We start from the raw sequence: 21,068 nt of genomic DNA, 5'->3' as shown, positions 1-21,068 counted from the left end.
AACTCTATTCGCATCATGACCACAGTATTGCAACTAACAGAAGAGGCTCGAACAACTCACGAACGTGAACAACTGTTCAGACATGATGTGCTTGCCTAGATTCCACCTTTTCTGCCTATATTAGCTTCAACAAATGCCAGTACCTATATGTCATTCCACTTTTTTCTTTTGGAGGTAAAACTTGAGGTAAGATAGCATAATTTTCTGATTTATTACGAATTTAGGAGAATTTCATGAACATCCATTTTGAGCATTATTTATTATCCTTCATTCCACATCTTCGCCACTTCCCATATTTTTCAGCGGCATATCCTCTTTCAGTTTTTGGGGAGTGTTGCTTTCATTCATTTCTTTCTTATGACCATGTCATCCATATTCTTTATCATCCATTGTTATTCTTATTCATTCTCAATGCCTCCCGTATTCCATGTTGTTTTATACCAAGCATAACATTCCATAGATGGTAGCAACCACCTCTCTTTGTTTCCTAGCATCGCATGAGGGCATGCTAATTCTTCAAAGAGGGGGAGGAATTGCTACGCATGATGGATGTTTTTTACTTTCTTTCTCATTCAAGGCATACAATTTTAGTGCAGAAATTGATTTCCATGATATTTTTAAAACTATGAACTCAATTCTTGTGATTTCTGGAAAACACAGACATATTATTAAACTACACATACCCAAATAATTTCAAGATAAATTGGTTCATAAAATTTCGGAAATCATGCACTCTCACCTACAGCCATTTTGTTTATATATCATGATCCATGCATCAAAACAATCTGATTTTTGGATCATAGAAGCATTAATATAGTTGAAATCTACTTGCACAATTTCAACAAAAGCTGGTTTGTAGCTTTTGGGAAAATGGTTAATGAAGGTTGTTGTCACTAATATCATATTTCGCTACAACTTCATTGTTATGCCTTCATCAAGATTGCAAAAATTGAATATTTATTAATTGAGGAAGAATTCATTTGTTTTATGAGCTAGGATGAACAAGTTTTTTATTGCTTGGTTAACACGTGGGTTTTGTCATTGGGTTGCATGAAGACATGCAATATATTCAGTTTTTGTTGCATGAGGACATGCAACATATTGAGTGTGGGGGTATGTTGGGCCATTAATATGCCATTATTATTATCGCTTTTGAACGCTTATTCCATCCATTTATACCATTCTTTAGCATGTCATTTATTATATTTTATTATTTAAATCCATTTTATAATGATTTATGCCCTTATGAATGAATATTATTTATTCTCCTTTATTTCTAATAAATTGATGATTATGCATGATTTTATCAATTATAGTTTTAGTAAATTGGTTTTAACATTATTCACCATTTTTAGCCTCTAAGATAATTTCCAGATTGAAGATTTGATCATTAAAAATGCCAACTTAGCAATTCGCTGGAATAAGAAGTGACAATTTTGCGGTTGAGATTCTAGGCAAATGAAGTAGAATTTGGAAAATCCGAAACATGGGTTTTGTCCAGAACGGATCCAATTAACTTTAGTGCATAACAGTTTACCAAAATTCGACTTGTATTGAGAGAAACACAAGGTTCTTTGAGCACGATTTTCTCAGATTTGTTGTTGCGGCCGTCCTCCAAATCTCAGCTGCAAAGCCAAATTCGCCTTGCTCTTGTTGATCAATTGGTAAGAAGCAAACCAATTTTGTAATAGAAATCATGTTGTACTTATCTTTATTGTAACTTCTCTCTGATATCTCTCTATTTAAATGAAAACAAAGATCAGAGATGGGGATGCAAAAATGGGAAGAGGATAGCTGAGAGAATGCAGAACAAGTAATGATGGATTCAGAATGATAGATTCAGAATTAGAGATTCAGAATTAATGATTCATGATAGGATAGGAGGAAAAAGGGATTGTTGCATGTTGTAATTCTCAAGCTTTTTCTGTTGTAATGATTTCACAATTTGATGATTAATATATGATTTGGGAGTTGTTGTTCATTCCTCTAGTCTGAAGTAGCCCAACAGCATCCGCTGGCGGCTAAGGGCCCAGCCTCTGGTGGATTGTGCTGCTGCTGTATATTATATCTTTAGTTCATGCGTGGTTTTTCTTATCAGCTTTATTCGGTAATATGGTATGTTCTATTATTTTACATTACGGTTCTGTTATATATGATTTATGTTCAATTGAGTAATATCGTTCTTTATGACAAGAATGTAGTATTGATTCATCTTGACTCAGTAACGCATTGCTATTCTTTTAATCATTGATATAAAGTTGTTGATCCTTACAAAATGTATTGTTGTTCAATTACAGCGTATCCGTGTTGTAACACTTATTAATTGGTATTACTGAATTCATCTTAGAGATTATATTTCCTTGCGATTGTTGAATCTATTGACGTTGTTGTTCCATTATAAAATACAATCATATTCTTTATAACTAAGATTGATAAGTGGATTACCAAGATCAGATTACCATTAAGGTGTGTTGTGTGTTACTTTGCTGTGTATTTCTGTTTGGCTTTCAAGCACTATTCCGTATTGCATCATTAATCAATGATGTTCTATTTCCGTGTGTTATTTGATTCATCCTTCAAGATAGAAGATTGCTATTTGATTCCTGTAGGACATGATTGTTGCATTTATTTTTGTATATTAAGGTGGTTTTGTTTATAAGAATTAGTTGTCGTTACATTTCCTAGCTGCTGTTCCATTTCTTGTTATTCGCATTATCTTTGCTTTGGTGTGCAGAAGGTCTGAGACTGTAGTGAACATTGACATATGCTGTCTAGTTCCCATTTTGATGATCTTTCGTTTGAGTGCCTTTTCAATTGTATCAATCTCTAGAGGAATGAGTTATTGCTACTGTATCCTCGATTGATGGTTGTTTGAGTGAATGATTTAATTACAGAGAATTTGAGTTTCTTGTTGTTTTAATTAGGTTTTATTTCAAGCATTCATTTACTCTTGTATTTTGAGCACTATACTACATCTTTCATAACATTACTCTTGAGTAAATAGCCGCCTCAGACTGAGTATGCTCTTGGAATAAAAAGTCATCCTTGTTTTGACAAGTAATGTGAAGGTAATTAGGAGTTAAAAAGACACTTTTTTATCGCTCGACACAAACCAGGTGGAATAATTTCACCATCTGGTCCGTAATAGATTTTTGGTCAATTTGTTTTGAGGAATTTTGCATCTACGGATAAATACTAATTTCCTAGGTAGGTAGCTATACCTAGAACAATAGATTTAAAGCACTTATCCTTTTTCTATAGATGATAAATAAGACAAGGGAATCAAAGGACCTACTTGTTCTTTCGCTTTCCTTTTGTCTCCTTTATATGGCTCCTGTCGCTCCTTCTCAAACATAACTCACTCAAAAAGTACCTGCAAGCATAAACAGAAGACATAGAACTAATCAAAGAAAGAGATCTATCGACTATAAGTAAATGGAATCAGATACATTCACACATATAAACATCATATATCAAGATAAGCATATGGAAAATGGTGTAAACAACTTTATTAAGTACAAGGAATAATTACAACCATGAAGTCTGATTGATTGCCACTCTTTTAGCTTGGGTTCCAACCAACATCACATCAATAGCACAACACTCCAACAGCATAACAATACTTGTTTATAATCTCAATCCTCACACCAACATTATATCCTTACAAATTCTCAAAGTACAGCCCGTGGTCACTTAGATGAGTGCTCAATTTATAGGCAAATGGAGGAGGTTTGGTCATAAATGAGGGTATTGAATGGCCTTCCAAACATAGAGTTAGTTTCCATGGAGGAAGGGATGAGAGGATATGAGGTAACTTAATTCATTCATCATCCATTTTCGAGCTCATAGGAGATGATAAGTGTGGGAATCTTCTAGATGGCTCTAGAAGATAAGAATATTCTGAGAACCCTATGTGAGTTTCGCTCAATCTCACCTAACGTAGGTCAAAATGGGCCTAGGTGCTTTGTAGAGAACCTTGACATGGGCCTACCTGTACTGAAGCGTACTTACCCCTGTCCAAGGATGCGCTGGTTCCTAAAGGAGGCAATTCTGTAGGGCTTCAGGCCAGGAAACTCTCAGGGAAGGAGGCATTCAAAGTGGTGACCTGTCTAGGGCATGTAGCAACTGAATTAGGGTTTGATGAGCCCTAATGGGATTGATGTGAATGATGGGAGTGATGTTCCCAAATGGATCTGTAACAATTGCCCCCTAAAGCATGAAGTTTAAAATAATGATGTCGAGTGATATGCTTTATGACGTGATGAGGAGGTTCCAAAGTGGTTGGTGACCTACATTGATTACAATACATGATATCATGATATTTTGGTTTTTCCTCATGAATTTTTGAGGGAAGGCATAACCATGCTCAACATATAAACTTTCATTACAAGTACATAGACAGTCGTTTACAAATATAAACCCATGATAGGATGACCATCAATGTAAAGCCATTGTATAGATGATTTGGTACATTTTCTAAAATTGCAACCCAGATGGATGAAACTAGATTTGGGGTCTTCTATCTCGTTCAATCATTCGCTCAAGTATGAGTCTAACCATGCGAATATGTGATCTGAAGTTGAACATGGGAAGACACCATCTGATTACGAGCCAATGATGGAAGATGTTAACAATCGCGAGAGAAATCATCGATAATGATAATGATCCTCAAGGTATTGCAGTACATTATGCATGGTGTGAATGGATGTTTTGATGTTGAACACCATAAAAAGTATTTCGGTCGAAGGGCAGTGATGTCAACCTATCGCTGGAAGCGAGAAACTTGCCATTAATGTATGCAAGCCTCAAGGTACTCGAAGGGTGTTTCTAAGTCAACTTCTTGGATAATGTGCTGATATCGACAAGAAGTGAGTCATCGCGGGAGGGCCTTGATGTATCCCACATCAATGACATGAAACGAGTGTAATGATTTTGGAAACGAATTTGAATGATGACACAAGGTTCAGGAATGGCGGTCATGAAAATGAAGGTTTATGAGTATTGCAAAGGATGAATTTTAACTGAGTGACTTCTCTTGAACATGTCGGCAATAGTGAATGGATTGGCAGCATTTACCCAAAACAAAAGTAATGGATGGTATGATTGACCAAGGTATGATGACCATTAAGTAGATAACCCAACCCAAATAGTCACAATGATGAAGTGAAAGTGTCATGTTCAAGAGCGACCTCTTGCCATAAAGTGGTTTACCCCTTTTCCCATTTTCCACAATCATTGATAACTAGTACCTATCGACAGTTACGGATGTCTGAGGATGTACCGATCGATCTTCTTCCGGTAAGGTAACAACTTCTAATTGTTCAACCTTAAGATCCAAATGTTCTGGTAAAAGAACAAGTTCAGGTTCGGCATTGTGAACAACTTCTGGTTCAGAATTAACTTCTGATTGAACAGTGATGGGTTCAGGATCCACTTCTAGTTGAACAGATTCAGGTTCAGAAGTAATTTCTTGTTGAACAACTTCAGATTGAGAATCAACTTGTTGTTGAACAACTTGGGTTACCATTTCACTAGATTCAGTTCTAGTTTCCTCAGGTAATTGTGGAGATTCCACTTCAATAACATATGTACCAGTAACCGTAGGAGTAACTGGGGTCACAGTACTTACCGGTATAGGTGTTTCTGGTAATTCAGATGAAGAACCAGAGGCTTGTGAAGTATTGGATCCAGTCAAATGAGACCACCTCGACCGGATAGGTTTAGATTTGGGCGGTAAAGGTGGTTTACTCACTGCTCTATGCGAATGACGGGGTAAGGGTTGATTTTCCTCCACGATTTCTAATTGATTTTATTACAAAAAAGAAATAAACAAAAAGGGGTAAGCTAGGAAAAAATGTTTACCAAGCAATTGTGAACTGCAAAATACCTCCTAGCGAATCAAGAAGTACGGGCAGGCAATCTCCCCGAATGTTTTGTTCGACGTATCACAATGTACAAGGCGACCGACTCAGTTACCTAAGATGGATAGCAACCTAGTGTTGTCCTCCCATATATACGCGAAAGTACTTGGAGGCCCAATCTGTATTAGTGATGTCTAATGTGAAATCGTACAATGAGAACATTCCCAATTTCCCATATACTTTACGTACTGTAACACCGCCCTATATATCCGAAGGTACGTGGCCGAGCTACAATATAATCACATACATGGAATGAGTTATCACACTCAGAATGTATCGCAGACAAGTTAGCGATTGCTGCTATGTTTTACGATGTCAAAACACGTCTCTAGCCTAGAGCCTCTAAATGTTTTGCATTAGATGACAATGCTCCATTAGGTTAATTGATGTTAGTTTTAAGTTGATCTTGATTAAGAATTTTCCTTTCAAGGTTCAACACGTGATGTATTTTGAATTCCTAGAATGCAACTAATATGATAAGCATCCTTTTCATTCAATTTTGACAATGAAAACCTTAACTAGTAGGGATAGAGCAATTAGATTCTTGTAATCAAAGAACAAAGAACACAATCTAATGCAATTTCCCTAAAATATTCCTATGAGCACACACAAACTCTTTTAATTCACAATGCAAGTTTTTCTTTTCAATTCCCTTAATTTTGTGATGAACAAAATGAAACTAATGCACATACAATCAATCAATCTTTTTTCAAGAACAAAGACTTTACGACAGTTCCGTTTCGAAAGAAATGAAGACTTTTACGACACTTTCTTTTGAACAAAGATTAATTGGCTATAAACTAACTTTGAAAATGAATTGATAGCGATAAAGAAATAATTTAAGAAACACTAAACAATCATGGACAAAGTAGGGTTGGAAAAGAAAAGACAAATTGATTTTAGAGACACAAGCATCATTGACCTTTCAGCAAGCGGAAAACGGAAGGAAATCTAGAAAAAATTCAACTCAAAGGAGGGATTTTTGTCCTAAGGAGGATCAACATAGCCTTGAATGGGAGACAGTGCACTTTAGAGTACTGTCCTCAAGCCAAGGGTGCTCGGCAGCTCTCTGTCTCTAGACCAAACCTGCGCTGGTGCTAGAGAGGCCATCCTAGGTGCTTACAAGCACATTTTTCACAAAAAAACACTTAAAAATGGCTAAAAGAAGATCAATGGAAGCAAGTAAGGTCTACTAGAGTGTACTAGGATGAAGGCAAACTAATTGGAATGATGATCGTTCCCCAACGGAGTCGCCAATCTGTTATGAGGAATTTTGTATCTACGGATAAATACTAATTCCCTAGGTAGGTAGCTATACCTAGAACAACAGATTTAAAGCGCTTATCCTTTTTCTATAGACAATAAATAAGACAAGGGAATCAAAGGACCTACTTGTTCTTTCACTTTCCTTTTGTCTCCTTTGTATGGCTCCCGTCGCTCCTTCTCGAACTTAACTCGCTCAAAAAGTACCTGCAAGCATAAACAGAAGACAGAGAACCAATCAAAGCAAGAGATCTATCGACTATAAGTAAATGGAATCAGATACATTCACACATATAAAAATCATATATCAAGATAAGCATATGGAAAAAGGTGTAAACAACTTTATTAAGTAGAAGGAAGAATTACAACCATGAAGTCCGATCCATTGCCACTCTTCTAGCTTGGGTTCCAACCAACATCACATCAATAGCACAACACTCCGACAGCATAACAATACTTGCTTATAATCTCAATCCTCACACCAATAGTATCTCCTTACAAATTTTCAAAGTCCAGCCCCTGATCACTTAGATGAGTGCTCAATTTATAGGAAAATGGAGGAGGTTTGGTCATAAATGAGGGTATTGAATGGCATTCCAAACTTAGAGTTAGTTTCCATGGAGGAAGGGATGAGAGGATAGGAGGTAACTTAACTCATTCCTCATCCATTTTCGAGCTCATAGGAGATGATAAGTGTGGGAATATTCTAGATGGCTCCAGAAGATAAGAATATTTCCAGAACCCTATGTGAATTTCCCTCAATCTCACCCAGCGCAGGTCAAGGTGGACTTAGTTGCTTTGTAGAGCACTCTGACATGGGCCTACCTACACTGAAGCACACTTACCCCTATCCAAGGTTGTGTTGGTCCCTCAAGGAGGAAATTCTGGAGGGTTTCAGGCCAAGAGACTCTCAGGGAAGAAGGCATTCAAAGCGGTGACTTGTCTAGGGCATGTAGCAACTAAATTAGGGTTTGATGAGCCATAATGTTACTCATATGAATGATGGGAGTGATGTACCCAAATGGATCTGTAACGCATAGCCAACCATGATGAACCATGGTTGAATATGCTCATACATGATCGAACATGGTCAACCTCAGTCAATCAATGTCAACCATTGTCAAGCATGATTAGCCATTAATGTAATCATTTTACTAACATTGATGTAACATTAACATTAACATAACTATAAGCTTAACCATGGTCAACCTTGTCAACCTTGATTAACCATGGTGAACCATGATCAGCCATTATTACGTATGGTCAACCTTGTCAACTTTGGTCAACCATGATCAACCTCATCAACCATGATCAACCATGGTTGAATATGCCCAATCGTGGTTAATGTTTCTATGGTCAAGCATAGGCAAGCACGGTTGACAATCGTCAACATGTTAAATCGTGGTTAGCCATCATCAACATGTTAAACCATGGTTAGCCATTGTCAACCATTGTCATAATGGTAAATTAATATCTCTATGGTCAACCACGATCAACCAGGGTCAAATGTGGTCAACCATGGTTACATATGGTCAACCATGGTAAAACATGGTCAACCATGATCAACCATGGCCACCCATGATTAACCATGGTCAACCGTGGTCAACCATGATTAACCATGATTGATTATGGTCAATCACAATTAACCATGTTTGAATATCGTCAACGATGACTAACCGGTAAACCATGACCAAGGTCTGCATAGTTGAATATAGTCAACCATGATCAAGCATGGTCATCTTTGGTCAAACAAAGTCAACCTAGAACATTCCTTGCTTTGTCAACCCCTCATGCCCAACCATTGTCAACCATGGTTAGAATGGTCGAACGTGGTCAAGCATGGTTTTTATGGTTGAATATGGTCAATAATGGTCAATCCTCTTCAACCATTCTCAACCTCGTTGACCATACTAATCCTTAATGTAACCATTTTTGTAACATTAATGTAATATTAACATTAACATTAATATAAGGTTAACCATGGTCAACCTTGTCAACCTTGATCAACCTCATCAACCCTCGTCAACCATGTTCAATGAATCCACCCCATGCACATCGGTTGTAACTAATACAACCAGTTACAACTACATTTACTAATGTGGTTGATATGCGTCAATCAATGCCATTTTCCACCTTTTATGTGCCAATCGACATATGAAAATGTTATCAATCATCGTATATCAACCACATTAGTAAATATGGTTGTGCTAGTTTATAATATTATGGGAAAAAATTAAATTTAAATTGTTTTATAATTTGTAATGTGGTTGTGAAAATTAAAAGGTAATTTTGTTTTTTCCCCTTTTATTAGTATTTTACAAGTGGATATGAAATCCACACATTACCTATAATAGATTTAAAAATTTAAAAATCTTCAAATTGACATTTTACACCATAAGAATATCTACTATATTTTCTATTATGTATTTATAGGATATTATTAAGTGTACAAGGACGAGACCAAGATAATGCATCATAGAGGCATTTCCATGACTATAGGATTTACATAATGTATCATAAAGGCTATGTCAAAACAATGTTGTTGTTCACAAGTACATAAGGTTTGTTGAGCCAATGCATGAGATGATAAGTGGAATTTAATGTATTAGTCTACCATCCACATAAACTTTAGTTGCATTTTAGATTATAGATTCTCCATGGATCATATGCTATTCATTATTCGAATTTGCTTTGCAATTTTGGTTATTATTAGGTTTACTTCAACTTTCCAATGTGATTTTTCTCAGTTGGCAATGGGTTTTTAACTCCACTATAGTAAATCCTCTTTGCTGACTTCCAACTCCGAAGGCTTTGAAGGTGTTCAAAAATTTGATAAATAGTTCACTGATGGGGATGTGAGAAGGGATTGTAGGGAACATTGATGGTGATTCCTTGAGTGATTTGTCATCATTCAAGAAAATAAAATACCTTCCTAGCCCAAGCCTCTTCTTTCATTCTTGAAAATATTTATTGTAATGGTAGAACTAGGCATTAGGCATTCTATCTTTTGCATAGTTTCAACAACCATCTTTGTAGCCATTCGTTGGTTGTCTAAGACATAAAAAATTATTGTATTAATTGGAAAACAAGGCATGAGCAACATTGAAAATACATTTTGAAATTCTTTTATCAAGTAGGAAAGAGGTAGGAAATTTGTATTGTTTTATAATCTTTTGATTATATGAACACATTAATTTTAACATGAATAATTTCATTTATTTATATATTATTAGGAATATAAGTGATCCTTATAATATGAAAATTATCTTTATAGTATAAGATAAATTACAATTGTGAGGTCTACAAAGGGTATTTCGTATTTTTCACTCAAATATCTCTTTGCGAAATAAGTAACTACAAATAACCAAGCATATAGTAAATCATATGGAATAGTACAAAGAAGTAACCTTCTTAGTTACATTTTTTTTATGATCATTAATTTCCAATAATAGTCATTTATAAATGAATTTTTTTTTATAAATATACTAACATATATACTATATTATACTATAATATTTGAATGCAACTAAAGCATTGAAATAAAATAGAATCCCACTCTTGATAACTCTAACTACTAGTCCCTTCCAAAGTTTAGAAAATGTCTTGGCTTTTGCTAGCCAACTCCAACAATGTCTTGGATTCTCCTAATCTCTTGATCTCTAACACATTTAGAGTGCCATGGAACTAGAAAGTGTTGGAAAGATGGCTACTTACATGATCACCATTTCTCTTCTTAAAAATTTATATATAACAACACAAAAATTCAACACCTATAAAAAAGAAAATAACCTTCACTAAATTTTGACTTCACGAGAAAGATAAATTTTAAATTCCATGCCTAGTTGAATTCTTGGCCATGAAGAGTAAATTTAGCATTGACTACTTAATGTACATTCATAACAAAATTTATGTGAAGAATAAAAGACCATGAAGAAAGGCCAAAGTTCTAGAGAACGTCTTCCAGATACTTTCCTTAGTCCAAACACCATCTCTCATAAATACTTTGTTCAAATCAGGATACCCTTTCTTATCAATGCCACGATTCAAATAAATACAATTATTTCCTCTTACATTGTTAACATCGTACATTTGTTTACAAAATCAACTAATAGGTGTTCATTTATAAAAATATCATATGGCCAATATGTTTATTATCAATGGTCTTACGATTTGCAATTTTATACTACTCATTATATTGATAAGGGAACAAAATGTTACAATGTAATAAAAACACCTATCCTTTCATTATTAATTGTAACAAGCATACCAAGGCATTTCGTACTTTGAACCACATATTGCACCAACCAATTGTATTTGTCTAGACGTGTTCTCACTAATACGTGTAGATCTTCATGAAGCAATTCTTATCAATCTTTTGACACATTTTTTATATGAAATCCAAGCACTAATCTTCCTGCAATTTTTAATGTGAGGAAACTAATTGCTAGTACCATAGGTCCCTTTATCGAGATATTTAGGTTTTTTTATTTGGACAATAGCTTCCATAGCGTTTTAATAAGTTTCCTTAAAAGATAATTAAAAGACTCTATTGTATGTGGAATCTATTGTATGTGGACATGTGCTCACTAATATATGTAGATCTTCGTGAAGCATCCCTCATTAACCTTTTGAAACTTTTTATATATGAAATCTAAGCACTAAGATTGCTACAATTGCTAATGCGAGGGAACCAATTGGTAATACCATCGCTCTGTGTATCCAGATATTTAGTATTTTTATTTGGACAATAATTTCCATAATGCTTTAATGAGTTTCCTAAAAATGTAATTTAAAATAATTAATAGTAATTAACATATTATTTTTCCATAGCGACTTTACAAGGAAAATATTAAAATATTTTCTAGTGAAGGTTATAGTAGAGGTTTTTAAGGTTATAAAATTGGTAAAAGTTGGCAAAAACCATTCGCTAAAACATATGTTTGCGATAGAGGATGTTTTAGAAAAAATTTTAATGGAACTTCATCACAATTGAAAAAACCTAGATAGCCGGAGGTCTTAGCGGATGTTTTTTCGGTGCACTTCATATAACAGGGAGCACTAGTGCGCTGCATATATAAAAGCATCATGCGACATACATAACTAAATGCATCGAGGTGTTCAATGCAAAGAACATCGAAACGTAATATATATCACATTGGTGGTAATATATATATATATATATATATATATATATATATATATATATATATAGATATAAGCCTTGGGGCATTCTTATAAGGAATGACACCAGGGCACACAAAAAATAATTGTTGTACCACTGTTTTTTCTTAAAATTGCAGCGTTGATGTGTATCGTTTGTACAAACATCCCAATTCATTCGTTAACAAAAATACTGGTGTTGTTAGTTTTTATAATGCATCAAGCCAGAAATCATATTTTGTAGCACGTGCGTTAGTTCTATGAAAGCACAAGTGCATTAAGAATTACAATGCATCGAGGCGTTAATATCAAACAATATTGGTGCTTGAAGAAATAAAAGCCCTGGTGCTTGAAGAAATAAAAACCCAGGTGCTTTCGTTTTCCGAAAAGATGACGATCATACAAAAGGTTGTCGTCACAGTGATTTTATATAAAATAACACACTGATGCATTTTTATGTTATAGATGCACTAGTTTTTTGAATGAGATTTTCTCTTTTTTGGAAACATCGATCTGTGACGATGAAATTATTAAAATTTTCTAAATCCATTATTTATCAAAAAACCGACATATATTTTATAATAGTATTCATATAAATTAAAATTTGATGAGTGAATTTGTAAATGATGTTTGGACTAATTTGTTATATTATCAGATTTCACATCACTTCATTATAATATTTAATTATCCATATATTAAATGAGTAGTGTAACATTTCACAACAACATATATAACATGATATAATAAATTAAAATGTATTTTATTATATATCAATAAGAGGCTCTTTGTCATACAAAATGGGATTGTTATTGGTAACCCCTTGTCTTTCAATTGGGACACTATGTTCATTACATTAAATAAAATATCTTATTTTCAGAGACAATTATTTAAAAAGATACAAGTAGTTGCATTGTTATACAAATAGATCATCATTCTTTGTTGGAACTATTGTTAGTGCTTGAGCTACTTCCATGACTTGGGTTATTTGGAAGAATCTTTTGTTTATTGTATCGATTTTTTTGTCTTCTTGATCTTGTTCCATCTGTAAACATAAAGATAAAGTGTAATGAGTGTATCTACATTGGTGATAATATTGAAAATTGAAATAAATAATATACATCAATGTAAATAGAATAGCAATGTACCATAATGAGAAGTGGCTCATAAATTGTGCACATGGTTTCAAAACTAAATCTCATGCCTTCCTGCAACAAGTCTTTTGTTGACATAGTTCCATACTTTGTTTCTTGCATATTTTAAACCCCATTATAAATCATATATTTCATATAAAGGATTTTTTTTTTCTAGTAATTATAAACTCAAAAAAAAAGTAAAAGAACATAGATACTTACAAATTCCACAATTAATTTTTGGTATGCCAACATATACTCATAACCCTTGTTTAGCCCAATGTTAATCAATTCTTCTGATGGCTCTTCTTTGTTTGTTAGCACCTATTTGAATACATTCAAGGATGGTTGCTATAAAAAAATTTAAAATGTACAAAAATGAAACCTTCAGTTGTTATACAAAAATATTAACAATTACTCACAAACTTTGAAATAAACCATATTCTTCCTTGTCATCCCATTTTATGTGCTGAATGAGTTCCATCTTGTTTTCTTTTTTGCAAGAAAATACTTGAAAAGTAATATTTAATGCTAAATTGTTTTTTTATATGTACAAATTCAATCATGATTACATACATTTGATGCACATTGTTGTTGAGATGACTCCTCCTCTAATGCAATTATGTCCATTTCTTGACCATCTCCTTATACACTCTTTTGGACATTCATACTAGCATGTTTCGTATACGAAGGCATTTATCATTTGGGATTTTCATAATCTTCCTAAAAATGTAATACACTATTTTTATATTGACATATGAAAACTAAATATAAAAAAATTGATATTAATAAATGAATGGTTTGTAATAATATATACATATAATTCTAGAAAATCATTTTATATAATTAGGAATATTACCTTTTGAATGATTTTTTTGTATGTTTTTTCTATTACAAATCTGACATGTCGCATTGACCATTTCTTTTGAAACCCATCCTGTAGTTTAGATATAATTTGGTTCTTAGAATCATTGGATTGATTTTTGTGCTATAAGTGGAAAGTACATCTATATGTTCCTTCCACTAGATCCCTCATAGTTTTGTCAAAAGGTTTCCCCTTTCATTAACTTTCAACATCACTCTAGATGAGCTAATGACCAATTCATTGTTATTTACATGTTTTATAATTTTTATTTTCTTAGAACAATATCGATCTTTTCCTTCGTTGTTCCTCCTTGTAGATTATTAAACATATATGAATTAATAGATTGTTTGAAACAAGTTATTTAATATTCCTAAGTATATTATTAATGAAATTTCAAAAAATAAATTAAAAAAATTCATATTGAATAGTATTTTTTCGTTCATTCAATTCATCATTCTACAATCTTGTTATCAGGCTTTTACTCTCTTCTGCACTTATATTATAAGTAATATTATCGAACTTGTTCATTTTCTATCTCCTCGTGACACACACCAACCAATACATATTAGTTAAACTTAAATATAATTCAAACATGTTAATTTTGTAAATAATTGACAAAGAACTTGCCTTCTCTTCTTTTTTTGATGTGCTATCATTGTGTCGATTAGTAATTTTGGTACTTGATACCTTTTGAGACATTTTTTTATCAATATATAACTTGTACCATTCAATACAAAAGTAATTAAATATATTTTACAAATAAATAAAATAATTTCCAGCTAAGACAACTCTAGTAACTAGTGTGTTAATTTGTATCAACACACTAGTGCATTTAGAACATTAAACACACCAAATGTTTAATTGTTGGACATTATCATGGAAAATAAATTTTAAATTATTACGATGCAATTTATAAGGATAAATGCACCACAATGATTTAACAGTTCTATTTGAAAGAGGTGCACTAGTGTGTTATATTGCATTAGGAGCAATGATTAATAGGTTGAACAAAATCAAAAGTGTTATAATATATCAATGCATTGTATTACACACCGAACACCAGTGCACTATATTACAGAGGGCACATCACGGTACATATAACCATTTTTAAAATAAGCAGAGAAAGATGATAGGGTTTAGAACTAATTCAATAAGTGATTCCCCTACTTTACATGCTAAACACCCTATATACAGTAAGTACACAAACCCATCAAATCTAAAATGCTGAAATTGAAAAACCATAATTACGAAGTGTTAGAGGAAGTTAAAACCTAAGTTGAAATTTTGCAGAAGAAGCAACAATTTGAGGTAAGTATTTATTTTTATTTTTTTATTTTTATTATTTATTTATTTTTTCCCTAATTTTAATTAAAATAGGAAAGTAGATCGTAAAAATTTTTACTAGTAAAATATATAGTACATTTCTTATTATACATGGCTTTTTTTATGAATTGTTAATAAATCTAACAAAAATTATAAAATATTTTAATAGTAAAATTTAAGATCTTTGCTATCCTGTGTTTTGAGTGAATCATTATACCCTTCAACTTTGATCTTTCGGTGGATCCAAAATATTTTGCAGCTCCACAGTGCTCCCAATATGTCTCTCTTGCAAATGATCTCTCTCTTAATTAAACCATAACTAAAATTGTAATTTTTTTATTTGTAATAAACAATAAAATTTAAAATTTTTACTCTGCAAGTTTTTGAGTGAATCACCGTAGTTCCATTGGTCCAAAGTATTTTTCTGCTACACAATGCTCTTGGTATGTCTCTCTTACAAATCACTCACTTGAAATTTTGAGTAAAATAATGAAATAATGATTAACTTATTACTATTTAAAAGATTTTATGAAATTAGATTTCGAAAAATTAATTGTTGCTCGTTTTCTAATTAAACAAAAAAATAAAAATAAAAATTGAGTTTTTTTTCAACTTCTCTGCACATTGGTGCGTTGAATAATTAGGCGTACCGATGCATTTATAAAAAAAATGCACCAACGTTGCCGAGGTGCAAATTTTTTTCAATGCACCAACATGATACATTTTTTTTTTGAAATCCCAAAATGGTGTGATTATTTTTTTTTAACACAATGATGTGGTTTCTATTTAAAAGCATTGGTTCTCTAATTGCTATAAAAGCGCCAAGTTGGTTGAATTCATTTTTATTTTGTAAAATCAGGAAATAGGTGCATAGCAGTGTTTTTTGAAATGCACCAATCCATTTTTGTTGAAGAGAACCGATATGATAACATATCTTTTTTTTCAGAATGTTGAAAACCAATTTGGGTATTATTTCAATGCCCCATTGCTATTAATTATTTAAATGCATTAGTGCGCTTTGTTGTGATAAGCACAGTGCTTGGGCTTAAAAGTTATATGAAATTTCAATCTAAAAATAAATTGACATATTAATCTAAAATTATCCAAATGAAATAGAATAATTCATAGTATACATTTTCCACTTAATGTCACCTTATTTTGGAAAAGTGGTTTCAAAACTATATTGAAATTTAGATTATGGTTATATGGTTTTTGAGATTAATTTTAAATATGCACACAAAATTTTATTTCCGTTTTTCTCAAATGTAGGGAAAAAATCTCACAATATCAAATGGTCAATTCTTCAAATTCCAACTTGTTCCATATTTTTTATCAAATTCCTTCATGAAGTTCGTCATTTCCATCTCTAGTAAATTCAAATTTTATTTATATTTCAATTATCTAATTTTTTTTTGTTCCATGTCAATTTGAATAAAAATGTATCCAAATTTGTAGGATCCTCATTCAGAATCGAGTTTAGATGTAGAAAATATTCCTCCATTTCCGATTTGAAATTGTATTAGGTGATTTCTTCCTCGTTTCCAAAATCAAATAAAACAAAAATTAGGATCGTGTCGTTGCTTTGCTAGGTAAAAATGGGTCTTGAAACAAACAAGTTTCGAATATCTCTTCAAGACATGAATTAGTCTTCATATGTAACTTAATATAATGAACATAACAACCCATAATCCATGTAGGCATAATGAAGTGCAAGAAAAAAGGTTTGTTGACAGAGTTCACCCCTCATGGGCTACATCTCCAGGCTTGTCAATAGGACTAGACCACTTATATATTCAGTAACAAATGAATTGCATAAACGTTTGTTGCAGGTAAATATATGGTTATTACCCCTACAAGGTAATTTTCTCCTACAAAGAACTTTCACAAACAATAACAACTCAAAGCATCTACTACAATGATGACATAATTCAACTAAAATGAGCTAAAAACAACATGTGGACCCTACAATTCCACATTAAAGCACATAATCAAAACTTCATGTTAAGAGAAGCTAAACTTGAATTGAACCCTACTGGTTACAACTGCTACAATAGACTTATGGAAGTGAGAATACCCCTACAAGGTCTTTTCCATACCCAAATACCTTCCATAACTACTTCAAAACCCTGATTGGTCCAGACACCTGTAGTCTCAAAATTGCAAAAATACTTTGTAGATGTGCTAAAATTAGAAGTCAGAGGTTTCCAATGAATTTAGAACATCCAAAATCCACTAAGAGGATTCCTTTTGAGCTCAGTTTGGGTAAAAACTCAAAAAAGTATGAGCTCCCAAGCTCTCCCATTAATTTCGTTGCTAACCATCCTACAAATTCAATGTTATATCTATCAATTCCACACATACGGCCCGAAAATTGCTAACAGAGTGAAAATGTCGCTACCTGCCAGTGCATTCTATTGGATATTTAATTTATCCTCTGACCCCTTAATCCAAAAATCAAGGCCACATGGGCCACATAGGGCTGAGGGATGGGCCTTAATGCATGCCCCCACCGGTTAAGCCCCTTAAAACTCGGGGCATGGTCATTTGATACTCCACGGGGTTGAGGGTTGGGACAATGACCTGCCCTAACAGTCAAAGCCCTCAAACCATAGTGTGTGGTCCTATCGGGGTCACATATGATCTGAGAGCTAGCCCCTTATCGCAAAATCCTTCGCCTAGTACCCAAAATCTGCACCAAATGTCACGTGAAAGGCCATATTATCTGGGCTAGGGATTATCCTTGAAGCCCTCAGCAAACCTCCATTGAGCTCCATAGCATGTGGTTCCATGGTGGTCATATGATCGTAGGCTGGTCCCATTCCTTATCACCTTCCAATTGTTGGCTCCCACGCTTTGGCATATGATTTGGTGGGTGCAATATTGTGGTGTTAGAACCATGGGCTAGGGCTAAGCTCGAGCCCTTGACTCCCTTTCCTACAGTCCCATGGGCATGGGGTGACCAGGGGCTAGGGCTTATCCTTGACCTCGTTCCCCAATACAGTTCGGTGGAACTCTAAACAACAGTTTGGGACTATGGTAGTTAAGAACCACCATGCACCCTAGTGGTAAGGAACTATAATGCTATTGGAACAGGCTTGTGTTTGACTCATTCAGAGGTAGTTTGGCCGATAACAAAATTTTGCACCAATACCAGGATGCCACATGGAAACCTCCCATTGGGCCATGTGGCTCCCATTATAGGTCCACTTCAAACAAGAAACCACCAATTAGATTTCGACCATGTCACCAAAACCATCGAACTAGAACATGCCAAGTGTCAACATTTGGTTCGCTCTTACCTGTATGGTCACCCTGCTGACTCAATAGTACGGTCAACCCAGTCAACTGGCTACTCAATAGGCCTGCTTAAATTTTACTTGATTGGGAAAAATATCCGAACGTGATATCGGGGGCATATGCTATCGGTTTTGAGTGATTCAAAATAGTTTGGATTCATATCGGTGAGCTCTTCAATTTGGCGTTAGTTTCAAGAATTTCAGGGAACTTTCATTTTTTAGCATAAAATTGATCACCTAATCACAGTTCCCCACTAGGAACTTTTTTCCTCGTAAAGTTGACTTCCCTAGTCATTATAAAGAGGTTGGAACTCAAAAATACTCAAAAACTCAATCCAAAATGAAAAATTTTCAATTGGTGCCCTTCAAGATCCAAGGCACTTCACTTATTATATTCATGAATACATGTTGTGATGTTAAGAATTGAGCCATCATTCTTATCGCTATTGCAGGAACAAAATATTTATGAGTGGAATATGAACATTCCCTCTATTATCATCTTTGCACAACTCAAAAACAATTCTTATTGAATTTAAACTGTTGAAGACAAAATTGACTCCATCTCGGAATTCAAAAGAAAAATAAACTTGCTTTAATGTCTTCAGGTTGAATTTGTACATGAAAAGTACACTGCTACAAATTTTCTCATGATATGATTGACCTTGCCTACAATACCTAGTCATATTATACAATCTTGAAAACAAATATTCAGTTCGCACAAGTTTCAAATCAAATTCTTGTATCAGTGAACATATGACAAACTTGTAGACAACTTTGAATGACCATTTTGTACATTCACAAAAGTCCTTAAACATGTGGACTATAACAAGCCAATAAATACATCAATGAAAAACATCTACTTGTTGAACATAGTGACAATGAATTCTCACTTTGAAAAAGTACCTAAATAGGTAATGACAACAAATATTTACAAAATTTTACAAAACAACTTTACAATAAGTCTACCCAAACTTTGCCTCTCCCAGGCTTACGGGTTCTCTTCTTACATAATCTTTGTCTTGACGGTCTCTTAGGAGTGCCACGAGTCCTCTTTTCCACCTTTTGTTTCCCTTGCATTATGTAGCATAATCTATTTACATTTCTTTGAATGAAGTTGCAGAGGCAACTTCCAACATCCTTCAATGTCATGTCCATTCACCGTGTAATCAAAATAGAAGAAAATACTCTTGTTTGCTGACATAAAAGTTATCTCATGTGAAAGAAATGTATTATGCTTGATGTTTGTCTCTAGAGATGCAGCTTCAACAGTTGTCATAAGGTGGTGACATCTCATTCTTAGATGTTTGATGTGCCTCAAGCCTTTTGGAACATTCTCCAAATTCCTTTTGACCATATCCAAATCCCATATACTTCGGTCTCTCCTCAACCATAAATGGATTGGTAATACCTTGGCCATTTATGCAAAGGCTTCCACCTTCATATCCCATCTTAGAAATAACCTTCATACCTATTCCTTTGGTATGTTACTCGAATGCTACAAAAGAGTTGTTATGCATATAAATGGAAGGAGTGGTACTTGAGAAGCTAATTACCTCCTTCAATTTTTCATTCATCTTTTCAACTTTTGATGACGACGATGATGGCCAAATTGTAGATGAATTTAGTCACCCACTCTTATCCACATACATATGGTCATCTTCTTGAAGATATTTGCAAATTTCACATGCAACATCTTCCACATATGGTCCAAACCCACTATTTGAACCATGACTGCATATTGGCTTCATACTGGAGGTTTCTCTTGCTGGTACAGGAGTATAACTTTCCACAAATTTCTCATGAAGTACTTGATGCAAAACAAAGTCCATGTGTCTCTTTTCCTCTTCAGCTATCTCTAGCATCCTTCTGAATTCTATGTTCTCCATCCAAAGAGCCAAATTCTGCTCCTCTAGCTCTTGAAAAACTCTTTAGCTGCCCATCTTTGCAACTTGGTAAACTGATGCTCTAATAACAAACTCATCTGAAATTGGATTAGGTGATTTCTTCCTCTTTTCCAAAATCAAATAAAAAAAATTAGGGCTGTGTCAATGCTTTGCAAGGTAAAACTAGGCCTTGAAACAAATTGGTTTAAAATATATCTTCAAGTCAT

This window comes from Pinus tabuliformis, chromosome 1_1 (genome assembly GCF_031772625.1).
Source record: "Pinus tabuliformis cultivar Carrire ecotype Pingquan chromosome 1_1, CPIR1, whole genome shotgun sequence".
NCBI classification, from domain to species: domain Eukaryota; kingdom Viridiplantae; phylum Streptophyta; class Pinopsida; order Pinales; family Pinaceae; genus Pinus; species Pinus tabuliformis.
The sequence above is the reverse complement of the archived record's forward strand: the minus strand, read 5'-3'. Positions refer to the sequence as shown.